Source organism: Cryptomeria japonica, chromosome 8 (genome assembly GCF_030272615.1).
Source record: "Cryptomeria japonica chromosome 8, Sugi_1.0, whole genome shotgun sequence".
NCBI lineage: Eukaryota > Viridiplantae > Streptophyta > Pinopsida > Cupressales > Cupressaceae > Cryptomeria > Cryptomeria japonica.
In genome coordinates, this window is record NC_081412.1 from 127,634,517 (window position 1) to 127,652,457 (window position 17,941).

Genomic DNA, 17,941 nt, shown 5'->3' on the forward strand with positions numbered 1-17,941 from the left:
CCAAGAGACTAATTAAGCTAATGATATGCATGATTAAGTTATGATGATGATGCAATTAAGGTAGAAAAGAGATTGATTAAGCTACATGATTCAACAATTATGCTAGAAAATGATCAAATTAAACTAAATCTAAGATGCAATTGCTTATAACAACAATGCTCAAATGGTATGCCTATAGTAACAATGCCTAAATTGATAATGAGATGGGATCTACCTATAATAACAATGCATAAGATGAAATGAGATGGGAACTTTTGTGCTCCAAAATGGGGGATATTTATAGGATTTCCAAGGGCAGGGGTGAGGTGGTAGGAATCAACGGTCAAGATTGAGTCTGAAGATATCAAAGGTGAAATTGGAGGAGGTTGGAGAAGAGGTTGGAGGAAGAGACACTTGTCATCTCTGTGGTGACAAGTGTTAAGGAGCTTTGCTCATAAAAGGGCAAGTGTCCAAGAGAGGAGACATGTGGCCAAAGTGCCATGTGTCTCAAGAAGAAAATATCCACACCATAGGAGGTTAGGATAAGGAGGTTAGGATGTGAAAGATAGGATAGGGTTAGGCAAACCCAAGGTTAGGTGGAATGGGTTAGGTTAGATGGATGGTTAGGTTAGGTTGTTAGAAGCCAGGAGGCATGTGGGTAATTTGAATTTAAAAATTCAAATAATAGGAAAAGACTAATTAATTCTCAACAACTCATAAATTGATTTGTTTTGATTAATTAGAGGAATAGAAGAATTGATTTGAAAGGGGGGGAGATTAATTAATCAAAGGAGACCATGGAAATGAACCTATTAAATAAATCCTTAGATTTATTAATAAGTAGATGAAAGGGATAAATTTAATCGAATTGCCTAATGAATTTAATTAAATTAGGAAGGGGGATTAATTAAATAATTACTTATTTAATTAATTATCTTCAGAGCATTTTTAGGTGTATACATTTTGCCCCTCTTTGAAGCGAGGTGTGACGACACATTGATTCAAAGAATAATCTCATTTTGATGACGATATTAATTCGATAGGATGCCCCAGCTATTTATTGATAAATTGCGATATGACGATGCCCCCTCAAGAGATCAATTGAGATAATTGACCTTTGGAGTTTTTGGATCTTTGCGAAATTGATATCCCGATTAGAAATTATTTGATTTCTGCAACTGTGGTTGATGAAAATGCGAGTTCTACGATCACGGTGATGTGGTTTTTTATTATTGATAAAGCTTGATTGATTAGATTGATAAGATCGAAATTTAGTCTGGTTTCAGGAATGACACCTCCTGTATAAGACAAAGATGATCAAAGCATCTAGTTTTAGGAACGATATATCTTGTATAAGACATGATCAGAACGTCTGATTCCAGGAAAGATACATCCTGTATAAGACATGATAAGATCGATTTAGATGCGATTGATTCATAGAATTGATAAGGTTGTTTGGGTAAAGAAATGACAGTTTGTTGATATCAAGTTGCAGGAAGATTTAGATATGTTGATGTTGGTTCTGTTGAGGGGGGGAATCTAAGATTTTCGCTGGGTCAATAATATCTAGAGAGAGATGAGTCATCATTCTGATTGCGTATACACTCATGATGATGCCTTGATGATTCTTGCGATAGATTTAACCTTGGATAAAATGAGCATGCGAGATCCCATGCAAGAATGAAATGCAAGCTAAATGCAAGTGCCAATGCAAATGAAGTGCAAAGCTACGACCAAACTAGTCACTGGGTTATTGTGTTTTGTCATCATCGAGCTTTTTAAATGTGGGAAGTGAGTGCAAACATCAATGGTATAATTAAACCATGATGACCTGAGCACGACTTTCTTGGATTTTGATATGGCAAGTTAGCACAAGCATCGAGGTATAATTGAACCAAGATGACCTAAGTGTTGCTTGCGTAAAACAGGCAGTATTAACCATTTCAATACGCAAATCAAAAATATCTTCGATGATACTCCGATGATCATATCCTGAGACAAATTTGCACATATTAATGATTAATTTACAGACAACAGACAAGAAAAATATCATGTTCCTTCCTTGTTCCTCTAGTCAGAGACATCCTGGAGTCACTCAGAAATCATGATAGTGAAAATCAAGATAGAAAAGTTGAACAATCATGCTAAAATCGTTATCCAAAAGATATCATTCATGTGCTTAGACTGACTTTGTGATAGTTTGATGGTTGATAATTTGATTTCGTGTTCAACGTTGGATGTGTGTCAGTTTTTGCTTGATAAGGGTTGCTTGACTATTGTTCTACCTATTTGATTAAGCTCAAAATGATAAAAAAATTTGCCCCCAGCTAGGTGCAGGATTTTGCCCCAAGCCTAGAAACAAATTCATTATGATGTACCCAATGATCCAAACCATGGCGAGGAGCCACCTGAGATGCCTGAGTATGTACAAGGCTTTATTATGGATATGAACAATGCTGAATGAATGCAAGCGGAAGGATGCATGAACTAATAGATGGAAGAGCTAGCGGACAGATAGCGCCTGTTTACCAGGTTTTCACCATCTGTTTTTATTGCACTTTTTCTCATATTTGATTTTTTGGGGATTTTCTGCTTTTTCACTGTTTTGGGATTTTTCTGCTTTTTCCCTTTTTTTGGATTTTTCTACTTTTTCACCTTTTTTTTCTGCTTTTTCACTGTTTTTTATTTTTCTGCTTTTTCACTATTTTTTATTTTTCTGCTTTTTCACTATTTTTTATTTTTTCTGCTTTTTCACTGTTTTTTATTTTTCTATTTTTTCACAGTTTTTGGATTTCTTGCTTTTTCAAACATAAAAATTCTTTAGATGCATGCTATTGATGGGTTCGTCGAGCTGATCCCATCCTGTGTTGATAACTGATATGCTCCTGACCCAAATATTGTTGTGATCACAAACAGACCTAACCAGTTTGGTTCGAACTTTCCTTTCTTTTCTCGATCTGCCTGGTTTCATGGATTTTCCTTTAGTACTAGTTCCCCAACTTGAAAGACTCGTGGTTTGACCTTGTGATTATAACTCTGACACATTCTTTGTTGATATACCTTTAAATGATCAAAGGCATTTTGTCTTCGTTCATGGATCAATTCTAACTCCTGCAATCTAGATACTCATTGTTCTTCATCTGGGTTAAGACCTTTTAATGATACTCGTAGAGAAGGTATCTCTACTTCTATTGGCAGTATTGCTTTTGATCCATAAACAAGAGAGAAAGGTGTGGCACATGTTGGTGTGCAGATACTAGTACGCTAGGCCCATAGAGCAGGGTTCAATTGAATATGCCAATATCTTCTAGCATCATTCACTGCCTTTTGGAGGATTTTTAAAATAGTTTTGTTTGATGCTTCTGCTTGCTCATTCCCTTGTGGATAGTAGGGTGTGGAAAATCTATGTTGGATCTTGAATTTCTCACATAGTTCTTGTACATCCTGATTCTTGAACGATCGCCCGTTATCAGTGATAATGGTCATGGGTATTTCATAGCGACAGATGATGTAGTTCAAGATAAATGCAACAATTTGTTTTCCTATGATATTTGTGAGAGGTATTGTCTCAATCCATTTTGTGAAATATTCTATAGCTACAAGGATGAATTTGTGACCATTAGATGAAGAAGGATTTATCTTTCCTACTAGATCAAGACCCCATTGGCAGAAAGGCCAAGATGTTGCCAAAGCATGAAGTTCTTGTGCTGGTACATGAATCAAATTCCCATGTATCTGACATTGTTTTCATGTTCTAGCTCCCTGAAAAGAATCTCGTTCCATAGTTGGCCAATAATAGCCCAAGCGTATGAGTTTTTTCAAAAGGGTAAGACCACTTGAATGAGTGCCACAAATGTCGTTATGGACTTCATGTAAGGCCTTCTCATATTCTTCTTGTTTGAGACATCTTAAAAGAGTACCGTCTAGACCTCGTTTAAATAGGGTATCTGCGACAAGAGTAAAATGGGAGGATTGGCGAATAAAGTTTCTCTTTTGATTTTTTGATAAGTCAGGAGGGAGGATATTATCTTTCAGGTATGTATAAGTTTGCCCATAGCGGGAGGAATCATGCCCAACAAGGTGACAGATAGTTTGGGAATCAGGACAATTATGAGCAGGGTAAAACAACTCTTCCACCAGGAATTCATAACATTGTTGATTTTCCTATGTCTCAAGGAGAGAAGCAAGTGTAGCCATGGCATCTGCTGCTTTGTTGTCATTCCTTGGAATCTGCTGAAAAGTTATTTCTACAAAGTATTTCTTGATATCATCAACCATCTTTTTACAAGGCATTAACTTTTTGTCCTTTGTTTGATAATCGCCATTGATTTGATTGATGATGAGCTGAGAGTCTCCAAAGACTTGAAGTTGTGTAATGTTCCATTCTATAGCCATTTTGATGTCTGTAACCAAAACTTCATATTTTGTTGTATTATTGGTGCATGGAAAGCTTAATTTGTATGCTTTTGGAATTGTATGACCTTGTGGTGTGATGAAAAGAATGCATGCTCCCGATCCATGTTGTGTTCTATTATTGATGCCTGTTCCTGGACTGATATTCGGGTGATGTATTATAAGATCTGGATCGATCCCTGGAATGTCTGCATATGACCAGGCAAAATTGATTTGTCTTCATTTGAATAATTGCATATATTGTTGCCTTGCTAGTTCTGATAGAGAAGTTGTTGGATTAGATTAGTTGTGCCAATGTTAATTGTCTCTGCTGGTTCCATTAGGATAGATGACCTCTTTTGATAGAATTCAGGTAAGGTGTCAAATATCCCATCTTTCGGCGCCTCAAGGAGGTTTTCACCATTAGATGCGTCCTTTGTTTTTACTTTTTCTTGATCTAATGTTGCCAAGAAATGGTTTTCAACATAGACCTAATATTGTTTTCTTGATTTTCGCTTTTGCGACTAGGAGATTTGTCACCCACTTGACTCGAAGATACGTTAGTGAAATCCCTGGTGAAAGTTGTTGTTTGTTCAATTGCATTAAGATATAAGGATATGGCATGGTCATTAGGAAAGGTATCAATGGCAGTATGTCCTTCATTTTCCCAATCCATAGGTTCAGGAGGGATTAAGGATAAAGGATCCTCATGTTGAATTATGTCAAAGATGTTAGGGGTCATGATAGAGATGTCAAGGCTTTCAGTATGTATTTCCATGTCTAGAACGATACTCTCGTCATAATGACCTTTCGCAAGTAGCTCCTGATTGTCCTCAATTAAGTCCAAGTCAACCGAATATGATTATGATTCAAGTGGGCTAGTTCCTAACGTTTGTCCTGCATAAGTGTGAACTATATCGACTCCTACATCTTCTTCATCCCTTTCAATTTGAAGTTGCTCTTGTTTGTTTTTCCATGATAGCAAATATTCTTCGTTACCTCGATCTTTTAGTTGCATTTGTTTTTCCATGTTTAACAAATTTGAGGCAAATGATTGTTCTTTGGATTGTGTGCTTGAAGATGTTGCCTCTCTGTTATGTGAAACAATGACCTCTTGAGCTGATTTCAGATTACTATAGCACTGCAATGGATTTGAGTCTGCTAAGATCATGATTTCCTGCCCATTGTATGGATATTTTAGGCACTAATGACATGTTGATGGAATAGCCTGTATGTCATGTATCCATGGTCTTCCCAAGAGTAGGTTTTATGGTAAGTCCAAGTCAAAAACTTGGCATGTTGTGTCTTTCTGCAAAGGTCCCACTTCGATGGGTAATACCACAATTCCTTTAGAGGAACGTTCTTCTTCATTATATGCTTTGATGGTGATCTTTTTTCGGGGATCAAATGCATCTTCTGAATAACCTAGAGCACGGACAAGACTCAATGAGCAAATGTTTAAGCCAGCTCCACCATCTATTAGGACACGTTTAACGAGCGTTCTATGAATGAGGACTTCAATTTGCAAGGGAGCGTTATGGGGATGTTGCAAGGAATCAATGCTTGGATATGAAGGAGATAAACTTTGAATATGATCCTTTGAAATAGGTTTGATGGGTATATTGTTTGGTGAGGATGCTATGGAAGACTCTTGCAAGTTTTCAAGAGGTGTAGGAATAGATGCCTTTGGAGAGTCAATTTGCTTATGGGGGGATGAACCATTGCTAGACATAGGTGCATGATTTTGATCTTCCTCAACAAAATCCCTTAGGGATCTCTTTAAGAGTTGCATAAAAGAGCCACATTTCTTCGGAGATGTATTTGAATCCTTGTGAGATTTTGACATAGTTGGATTTGGATTTTGGACTTGTTTGATTGCTTTGATATGTTGGCTTGTCATGTTTTCTTCTTGTATTTTTCTTTGGTATTCCATGTTGCTATGATCTTCAATTATTTTCAATGTTTCTCTTTCTGTTTCTGCAATTTTTTGTCTCTGAGCCCTAGTTAAAATGAGCATACACGTGTGTTAGATATTGTGCTAGGATTCGATTGTCCAAAAGTTGTTTTGATAAGTGATCAACTGTCAATGTAAATGTGATAAAGTGATATGACACAAAAAGGTGATTCAAGTATTTAAAAGTTTGCAAGTTTTTCGATCTTTAGTTTTGGAGTGCAATGATGATGATTTGATAAAAACCAAGTCCAATAGGAATGATATATCCTATGATGTGGGACAAGGTTATCCTGACCAAACATTGTAGTTTCGTGATAGAGGATGATAAATCCTGATGAGAAACTATGTTTTGAGTGATCAGTTTATCAAAGAGGGTGATGATGCACTTTAAGACGTTTAGATCTTGAACTTGTTGAATGTGAATACTTGAAAATCTTGAGGTGTCTATTTCTAGCATCCAATTTGACATATGATAACTTGACCAAGCAAAAAAAGAGACAATCTAAGCACAAAATGACAGATGATAGGAGTTTATGCTCACTGTAAACTGACCAAGCAAATATGACAGATCTGAAAAAGACATGCAAGAAGAGAGTTATGGACAGACAGAGACATAAATTCGTACGACAGATTACACAACCCTGAACGACAATTTATATAGGCTCATACGACAAATTAAAATTTTCGCATGACAAAAGACATAAACTCATACGAGCTTTCTCATAGAACCAGATGACAAATGATGGCAAAAAATTCCCTGCTAAACTGGCTCGAATGATAATTCTCACTAGACCGGACGATAAAAGATGACACCAATTTTTCTGCTAAACTAGCTCGTACGACAATTCTCACTGGACCATACGACAAAGTAGATACCTCATACGACAAAATAATAAACTCATACGCTAGAGAACGAAACAAAGGCAAAAATGTTTATTTGGCAGAATTTTGATTATTGAAGTTTGATGTTTTGCTTCTATTTTCCAATTTTAAAGGTTTGATTTTATGTTTTAGGTATGAAGATACAGAAAATATGCGATATGATAAGTGACCTCAAGCACATTACGCTACCTAAGGAAGTTGGCTGAGAGAGAAAACCTTTGCTTGCAAGCTTAGGTACACATCCAATAGCTAATCAGAATACGATCGCTGAGTCTCACACAATGGATTCTCAACGCCGTATTATCTGACTCCAAACGCTAATGGGGGCACGATATGGCAAGTGTCTTGGGAGAGTTATTATCTCTCTTGCACAAAGATTATCTCCCTTTCGGAGGTGAATCAGGTAGCTTCTAATTTAATTGGAACTAGTAAGGGATCAGTTTGGCGCATCGGGGTATAAACTCAATTAAGAGGTCTCCCAACCTTGAAAACCAAGGTTTGATATACCCGAAGGTACGAAGGAGAGCTATTCCCGAGCACTGTCGTTGACTTGATTTTCATCAAATCACGTTTATTTTATAGTGGGTTGGAGTACTTGGCGTTAGCCGTTCCCACTTGGGTCGTTCCCATCTCACCGGCCTTAATGTCTTAGAGTTATTAGCTCCTCGGGAGGGCATGCCCACTAAAGATATGCACTAATGAAAGCAAAGGATGAGTCTAGCTTTCTGATCACCTAAGAAAGGTGAGAGCATACTTGCCTATCATCAAAACACATGATACATGATTATTCATTCCCTTTAGCAAAAATAAGTATGCCTAGAAAGTTTAAAGAAGACATAAAGTTTGGTTGAGTCCTCCTAGGCAACCAGCAAAATAGACACATTAGTAGTCATGATGTTTGGATGAAATGAAGCTTTGACAAGCGTAATCTTTGACAATCGTCCTACAAAAACCAGTTAGGCTGCCGAAAAACTCACAAACAAACTAGGGTTAGCATTAGTAATAACCAAATTGAAGCATGAAAACCCTAAAATGCAATCTGTTTTGAAAACACAGAAGCATAATTTTGTACGACAATTCTCACTCGATCGTACGACAATTCTCTCTGCTTGTACAAAGACACAAAGGAACTCGTACAAGGCACAAAGGGAACTCGTACAAAATTCTGAATCAAACCCGGCCATAAACCTACTAAATTGGAAATTTGATGATGCTAAGAGGCCAAAAATGAGCTTTCCGGCCCCATGGTGGGCGCCAAAATGTCGTGCCTGTGAAGTGTGATACCTGCAGTTGCAACACAAAACACTCAATAGATCATTACAAGCATGGTTAGAAAATAATAAGCAAACAAAGATGAACCATGACAAAGCAACCTATCGCCTCCTAAGAGATGCGAGTATGGATTTGCTCTCAGATCTGGATAAGAAATACCAGTGACTTGACTACACCTAGACAGAGGATTTGAAATGATAATGATATGCAAAGATGAGATTGATTATGCTAGATTGATCCAAGAGACTAATTAAGCTAATGATATGCATGATTAAGCTATGATGATGATGCAATTAAGCTAGAAAAAAGATTGATTAAGCTACATGATTCAACAATTATGCTAGAAATTGATCAAATTAAACTAAATCTAAGATGCAATTGCTTATAACAACAATGCTCAAATGATATGCCTATAGTAACAATGCCTAAATTGATAATGAGATGGGATCTGCCTATAATAACAATGCATAAGATGAAATGAGATGGGATCTTTTATGCTCCAAAATGGGGGATATTTATAGGATTTCCTAGGCCAGGGGTGAGGTGGTAGGAATCAACGGTCAAGATTGAGTCTGAAGATATCAAAGGTGAAATTGGAGGAGGTTGGAGAAGAGGTTGGAGGAAGAGACACTTGTCATCTCTGGGGTGACAAGTGTTAAGGAGCTTTGCTCATAAAAGGGAAAGTGTCCAAGAGAGGAGACATGTGGCCAAAGTGCCATGTGTCTCAAGAAGAAAATATCCACACCATAGGAGGTTAGGATAAGAAGGTTAGGATGTGCAAGATAGGATAGGGTTAGGCAAACCCAAGGTTAGGTGGAATGGGTTAGGTTAGAGGGATGGTTAGGTTAGGTGGTTAGAAGTTAGGAGGCATGTGGATAATTTGAATTTAAAAATTCAAATAATAGGAAAAGACTAATTAATTCTCAACAACTCATAAATTGATTTGTTTTGATTAATTAGAGGATTAGAAGAATTGATTTGAAGGGGGGGGGGAGAAGATTAATTAATTTTAATTAATTAATCAAAGGAGACCATGGAAATGAACCTATTAAATAAATCCTTAGATTTATTAATAAGTAGATGAAAGGGATAAATTTAATCGAATTGCCTAATGAATTTAATTAAATTAGGAAGGGGGATTAATTAAATAATTACTTATTTAATTAATTATCTTCAGACCATTTTTAGGTGTATACAAAACCAAAGCTTGGAAAAAATTTACGAGGACAAATCTTTGGTGAATAAGATTGAGAAAGAATTTGTATGCACTCAGGATGAATGATGGTGGGTCTGTGGCTAAACAACTAAATGCATTCAATATGGTAGTTACCTAGTTTCATTCTACGAGAGTGAAAATTGAGGAGGATTGGTGTATGAATTTATTGTGTTCTTTTTTCATATTCATTGGACCACCTTGTTATGAGCATTGGGAGCATTGCCAACAAGTTCAAGATGGATGAAGTTGTTGCATCTTTTCTTTTAGAATAAATGAAAAGGGAGACTTGTGATTTAGCTAAGGAGGTTTTAATTGTTTATGGAAGATTTAAAGAAAAAGTAAAGAAGAATGAAAGCAACAAAGATAAATCTAGATCCTAATATCATGGGAGATTTGAACCCCTTAGTAAGTTCAAGGAGAAATGTTCAAACTATGAAAAAATAGACATATAAGAAGATGGTATAAGGACAATAAGAAGAAGAAAGAAAAAGGTAAATGATGATGATGATGATGATGATGATGTAAATCTAGATCCCAATATCATGGGAGATTTAAACCCCTCAGTAAGTTCAAGGAGAAATGTTTGAACTATGAAAATATAGAAATATAAGAAGATGGTATAAGGACAATAAGAAGAAGAAAGAAAAAGGTAAATGATGATGATGATGATGATGATGATGATAGACATATAAGAAGATGGTATAAGGACAATAAGAAGAAGAAAGAAAAAGGTAAATAATGATGATGACGACGACGACGATGATGATGATGATGATGATGATGATGATGATGATGATGATGATGATGATGATGATGATGATGATGATGATGATGATGATGATGATGATGACGATGATGAAGATGACGATGACGATGATGACGATGACGATGACGATGACGACGACGACGATGACGACGACGACGATGATGATGATGACGATGATGAGACAATGATGATGATGACGACGATGACGACAATGATGACGATGATGGCGATGATGATGACGATGACGATGATGATGATGACGATGACAATGATGATGATGACAACGATGATGATGACAATGATGATGATGACGACGATGATGATGATGGTGGTGATGATGATGATGATGACGACGACGACGACGATGACGACGACAACGATGACGATGACGATGACGATGACGATGACGATGACGATGACGATGACGATGACGATGACGATGACGATGACGATGACGACGACGATGATGATGATGACGACGATGACGATGACGATGATGATGATGACGACAATGATGACAAAGATGATGACGAAGATGATGATGATGATGATGATGATGATGATGATGATGATGATGATGATGATGATGATGATGATGATGATGATGTTGATGATGATGATGTTGATGATGATGATGATGATGATGATGATGATGATGATGATGATGATGATGATGATGATGATAGAATCTAGTGCCTCTTTCCACATGACCTCACATCAAGATCAATTTACAAAATATAAAGAATATGATGGTTGGAACGTGCATCTAGGAGATGATTCTTATCTAAAGATGTTGCCCATGGTAAAGTCTTGATTTGATTCTCTAATGAACGAGTGAAGAAAATCAATGGTGTACTACATATCCCCAGTTTGGCATAAAATAGGTACTTTCTATAAGTAAACTAAATGATCCAAGTGTGTAAGTTATTTTATCAAATGGAGGGTTCAAGATGGTCAGAAGAGCTATAATTTTTACTAAGAGTGTTTAGATTGGCACCTTTTTTTAGTTAGATACATGTAACGCCCCTCCGATTTTCTCTTTTGGATTCTTGATTCTGATGTAATTTTGGTTGTGTGCCTATGGTTGTGTTAGGGTTTCAAGTAGATCTGAAGCAAATATTAACTAATAATTATATGCAGATTTAAATACAAAAGATAAAGAAATAAAACAGGACACAAATAACATAGAGATTTAACGTGGTTCACCTAGAATGGGTTACGTCCACCATACACAGTCGTCCAATCTTTCTTATTATCCAACAAAAATAGTACATCAACCTTACAATGCCTTAAGCATCCCAGTCGCTTATAACATGCGTTTTTAGGGCAACAAACAAAGTCGACCTTTTTAGGGTTTTATTACAATGTTGGTTTTCATCAACAAAAAAATGACAAATTTTTTTTCTCGGGGGCTGCCACCCCCAAACCCCCACAACGGGCTTCGCCCGCTTTCCCAGGGCCCGGCCCAACCCTGGACCCTAGCGAGAATACATGCTGAGTGTATAGTACTTTGCTGATCAGTCACCACATATCAATAGGTTGTGCCATTTAAAGTTGATTATGGATTATTTTGCGGTGCTTTGATCTTATTCTAGATACTTTATTTTGTTGCCGTATATTACCTTGAGTGTATATCTTATGCCTTGTTTTGATATATGTTCTGTGATCATCTTAGACCAATGATGTGTTGGATTGTTTCATGGTGATCTTGTTGTAGCATCATAAATTGTATCAACATACAATTATGTCCTCACCTAGACCTCACCTTGGTGTTTTGTCTTTCAATTCTCGATGACTGCTTTGATTTTTCTCACACCCTTCACAAACCTGTATTTTCACCTTCTCTCTTGTCTTTTCCCCAAAGTTGAGTCCTGATTCTCAAGACCATGGTGCCAAAGTGCCCTGGTCCTCATAATGGTCACTTCAAGTGGCTAAGAATTTAGGTCTCGCATCGACTTGCCCCAAAAATTCAAATAGTTTTCAGGCAGTCAAGTATAAAAGGAGGCCATATATTACTGACCTTCAAGGCAAGTAGATCTTGTAGACTCACATCACCTTTATTCATATCATGGTACCCTTCCACCCGTGGATTTTGGCTGTGGACTTAATGCAAAAGTGGAGTTGGAGGAAAAGAAAGGGGGTATAATGCGGTTGGAGCCTTCTACTCTGATGTTGCATGATAATATGTTGTCTTTAAACCTTGTGGACATCAAACCCAACAATGGTCAATTTACTTGGAATAATCAGAGGATCGGGGAGAATTGTATTACAGAGAGGCTTGATCACTTTATGGTTTCTCGTTTCTAGGTTGGTGGTGGTTGGTCTACTAGTTATGAGATTTTGGATTGGCAAGGGTTGGATCATTGGCCAATTAAGCTTTCTACCTAATCTACTCGGATCTCTCAATCTCCATCCTTCAAATTTCAGCTTATGTGGCTGCGGGATCCCTCTTTGCATGATTATGTGGCGGAGTGGTGGAGGAAGGGCAAACCTGCCTTCAACACTGCTATGCACACCTTTGCCAAACTGTTGCAGTATGTTAAGTATCAACTTAAATGTTGGAACCGCCAGTGTTTTGGTAACATCTTTCATGCTAAAGTCATTGCCCAATCAGATTTGGATGGCATCACTAGGAAAATAAGAGAGTCTGGTTTGTCAGAGGCTTTAACCGAAGAGGAAGCTAAGGCGATGAAGAATCTAGAGGAATGCGAACTCTGGGAGGAAATTTATTGGAATCAAAGGGTGAGGATCGAATGGCTGCAAGGAGATAAAAATACCACTTTTTTCTTTCAGTCTGTGAAAGCCAGAAGGCATGGCAATTTAATTTTTTTGTTCTGTTTAATGATAGGGGTGAGCAGTTGGATTATTTGCATGATATCTCTAGAGAGTCCGTTTAGTATTTTGCTTTTCTTTTTAGGGAGGAGTCCCAGGGGGGTTTGGATGAGGAGGCTCAGGTCCTCTCTTGCATCCTTGATTTGGTCACTAGGGAGATGAATGAGAATCTTATGGGCGATATCACTCTTAATGAGATGGAAAGGATTGTTTTTCAAATGAAGAAAGGGAAAGCTCCAGGTCCAGATGGTTTCGCCATTGAATTTTTTCAAGAATTCTGGGATATTATAAAGATAGACTTATTGGAGATGCTATGAGAATCCCAAAGAAACCAACAAATGCTTTGTGCCTTGAACTCTACTTTTCTGGTACTTATCCCCAAGTGTGATTGTGTTGATCGGTTAAGTCAGTTCCGACCAATAGCTCTTTGCAATGTCATCTATAAAGTTATCTCCAAGCTGCTAGCTAATAGATTGAAGGAGTGGCTTAAGTATCTCATTTCAGAGGAGCAGAGTGGTTTTGTGGAAGGTCGACAAATTTTGGATGGGGTGGTCATTGCTAATAATACTATCCATTCAATGACAACTTCCAAGGATAAGGTTATGTTCATTAAACTTGATATGGCAAAGGTCTATGACAGAGTAAGGTGGTCCTTTCTTCAGAAAGTTCTTGGCACCTTTGGGTTTGCGGAGGATTGGATCCAATGGGTTGTGAGTTTTGTCACTTCTACCTCTTTTTCAGTCTTGATCAATGGTGAGCCCATGAAACTGTTTGATGCTTCTAGAGGTCTGCGGTAGGGAGACCCTCTTTCCCCTTATTTGTTTATTTTACTTGCGAAACAACTGGGGAGATTGATGAAGAATAGTGTGGAGAGGGGTCTTATCCATGGGTGAAGATGGGGAAATGGTATTGCTCTGTAGTCTCACTTTCAATTTGTGGATGACACTACTCTAATGGGACTGGCAAAGATTAGAGAGGCCACGAACTTGTGTAAGGTTTTGGATGTCTGTCTGGTTGTTTCTGGTCAATTGATTAACAAAGATAAATCTTCCATTTTCTTCTCCAATATCCCAAAGCCTATTCAGGTGAGGATTGCTCATATTTTAAGGTTTCAGATTGGTGCTCTTCCCTTGAAGTACCTAGGTATCCCCATCTCTTCAGGCAATCTTCCTAGGGAATCTTGGTCTAGTATATCATTGATAAGTTTCGCTTGAAGGTGAGTCATTAGACTCACAGGTAGTTATGTTTTGTTGAGCGAGTCAAGTTACTCAAGTCAGTGGTGTAGGCTCTTCCTATTTACAAATGCTTGATCCAGGTGGCCCCTGTGGGCTTTGTTAAGGAGTTGGATGCCTTGGCAGAATAGTTCCTTTGGGAAAACAACTTGTCTTCTTCGAAGTGGAGCCTTGTTAGGTAGGAGGTTGTGTGTAGCCTGAAGCAGTTTGGAGGCTTAGGACTAATGCAATCTACTCTATCTGGGTTGGCATTGGCGACAAAGTTGTACTAGAGGTGGTGTGTGGAACAAGATCAGGTCTAGGCCAGAATTTTGGGCCACAAGTATTCGTCAGGAATTCCAAAGGAAGATATCCCAAGGTACCCTCTTATTGGGAAGGGTTCAGTGACTTGGAGCATGCTTAAGAAGGGAGTTGCTTTGATTAAGGAAGATCTTTTTTAGATTTGTAAGAAGGGAGAGGAGGCCCTCTTTTGGTCAGACTCCTGAGATGGCTCCCCTCCCATTATCTCCCAATATCTTAATTGATACATTTATGCTAGCACTTTCTGGAGGTTGGATGGTCAAGAGCGAGTGACTTCAAATTCTTCTCTCAGAATGGGCAGCTAGAGGTGGCTAGATGGAAGGCCCCTAGTGAGTGACCTGCGATTGGTAGGAAGGAAGATCGTGAAGAGCTACATGACATTTTGTCTCATAGGTATTGTAGTTCCCTCAAGGAGAAGGATATATTGGCTTGGCTGCCGAATCCTAAAGACACTTTTACTGTTGCTAGTGGATATCAGAAATTGATGAGTCAACAGCTGAATGGGGTGGAGGTTCAGTGATAAAAATTTATTTGGAACAAATTTTCTTGGCCAAAGTATAATTGCATTGTTTGGACTTTGGCTATGAACAAACATTTAACTTTGGATGATATTTACAAGTGCGTCTTCCAAGGACCCTCTATGTGTGTTCTGTGCGACACTAGTGAGGAGGATTCTTCACACTTGTTTTTTAGGTGCCCTTGTTGTTGATATGTGGCGACTGATCAGCAAAGTACTGTACACTCAGCACGTATTCTTGTCGGGGTCTGGGGTCAGGCCGGGCCCTAGGAAAGCGGGCGAAGCCTGCTGCGGGGGTTTGGGGGCGGCAGCCCCCAAAGAGGGCGAAGCCCGCTACGGGGTTTTAGGGGCGGTAGCCCTCGAGAAATTTTTTTTTGCCATTTTTGTTGATGAAAACCGACATTGTAATAAAACCCTAAAAAGGCCAACTTTGTTTGTTGCCCTAAAAACGCATGTTATAAGCGGCTGGGATGCTTAAGGCATTGTAGGTTGATGTACTATTTTTGTTGGATAATAAGAAAGATTGGACGACGGTGTATGGTGGACGTAACCCATTCTAGGTGAACCACGTTAAATCTTTATGTTATCTATGTCCTGTTTTATTCCTTTATCTTTTGTATTTAAATTTGCATATAATTGTTAGTTCATATTTGCTTCGGATCTGCTTGAAACCCTAACAATTGGTATTAGAGCAAGGTTTTCTGTAAATTGGCAAGACTCTCAGATTTGAGTGGGAGTAATGGAGGATTCCAAATTCAAGGTTGAAAAGTTTAACGGCTAGAACTATCAGTTATGGAAAATGCAGATGGAGGATTACCTGTATCAAAAGGATTTGTGGCGGCCATTAGAAGGAAAGGCAAAGAAAGCGACCACAATGTCAGATGAAGAATGGGACATTTTAGATAGAAAGGCACTGGGATCCATTCGATTGTGCCTTGCACCGTCTGTAGCTTTCAATATAATAGAAGCAAAAACGGTTGTAGATTTGATGGCAACATTGGCTAAGTTGTATGAGAAACCCTCGGCTTCGAATAAGGTATTTCTTATGAAGCATTTGTTTAATTTGAAAATGAGTGAGGGAGGATCTGTAGTGGAGCACTTAAATGAATTTAATACAATTACCAGTCAATTGTCTTTAATAAAAATTACTTTTGCAGAAGAGGTTAGGGCTCTCTTGATTTTATGTTCTTTGCTAGAAAGTTGGAATAGCTTGGTTATGGCTGTAAGTAACTTTGTCTCTGAAAAAAATACTTTGGTATTTGATGATATTGTTGGTGTTATCCTAAGCGAGGAAATGCGAAGGAAAAGCACAGGTGAGAATCCAACATCATCAAGTAGTGTTTTGAATGTGGAGAACATAGGAAGATCAAAGGAAAGAGGAAAAGGCCCTTGGAATGAGAAGTCACGAGAAAAGTCAAAGAAAGGAAAGAAAGATTGCTAGTACTGCGGAAAGCCTGGTCATCTAAAGAAAGACTGTTGGTCTCGGAAAAACAAAGAAGGAGACAAAAATGAAAATGACAGTAAGGAAGCTAATATTGAAAGTAATACTTTACAAGATGCTTTAATCTTATGTTTGGATAATGTTAATGATTCCTGGGCAATAGATTCTGGGGTTTCATTTCATGCTACACCCCATAGAAAATATTTTCTAGATTATGTTCAAGGTGATTTTGGATAGGTATATTTGGGTGATGATGAGTCCTGTCAAATTGTTGGAAAAGGAAAGATAAAGATCAAGTTGCAGAATGGAAATGATTGGTTTCTGTAGGAGGTAAGACATGTTCCTAATTTAAGAAGAAATTTAATTTCTGCAGGGCAACTAGGTAGTGAAGGTTGCATAGTTACCTTCTTAGATAGTATCTGGAAGGTCACTAAAGGATCATTAGTAGTAGCTAAAGGTGCGAAGGTAGGCACATTATATCTGTGTACTGGTAACACTTACTCTACCTTAGCTGCTACAGATAAAGTTACTGCAGGGATAACAATAATAGATGTTGCAAGAACAGATTCAATAATGTGGCACCATAGGCTTGGGCACATGAGTGAGAAAGGGATGAAAATCCTTCACTCCAAAAATCTATTGCTAGGACTAAAGAAGATTGATTTAGAGTTCTATGAAAACTGTGTTTATGGTAAACAGAAAAGAGTCAAATTTCTCAAGGTTGGGAAAGAGAAGAAGAGTGAGAAGTAAGAGCTTGTGCATTCAGATGTATGGGGACCAGCTCAGGTATCATCTCTTGGTGGCTCTTGTTATTATGTTATTTTTATTGATGACTCAACCAGAAAAAACATGGGTATATTTCCTAAAACAAAAAATCAGATGTGTTTGAAACTTTTAAGAAATGGAAAGCTTTGGTTGAGAATGAGACAGGAAAAAAGTTGAAGTGTCTCAGATCGGATAATGGAGGTGAGTATTGCAGAAAAGCATTTGAAAATTACTGCTCCTTAAATGGGATTCGAAAGCAGAAGATAGTTCCAGGAACTCCACAGGAAAATGGTGTGTCAGAGAGAATGAATAGGACTATCATGGAACGCGCGAGGAGCATGAGATTGCATGCAGGATTGCCCTTACATTTTTGGCAGATGTTGTACATACTGT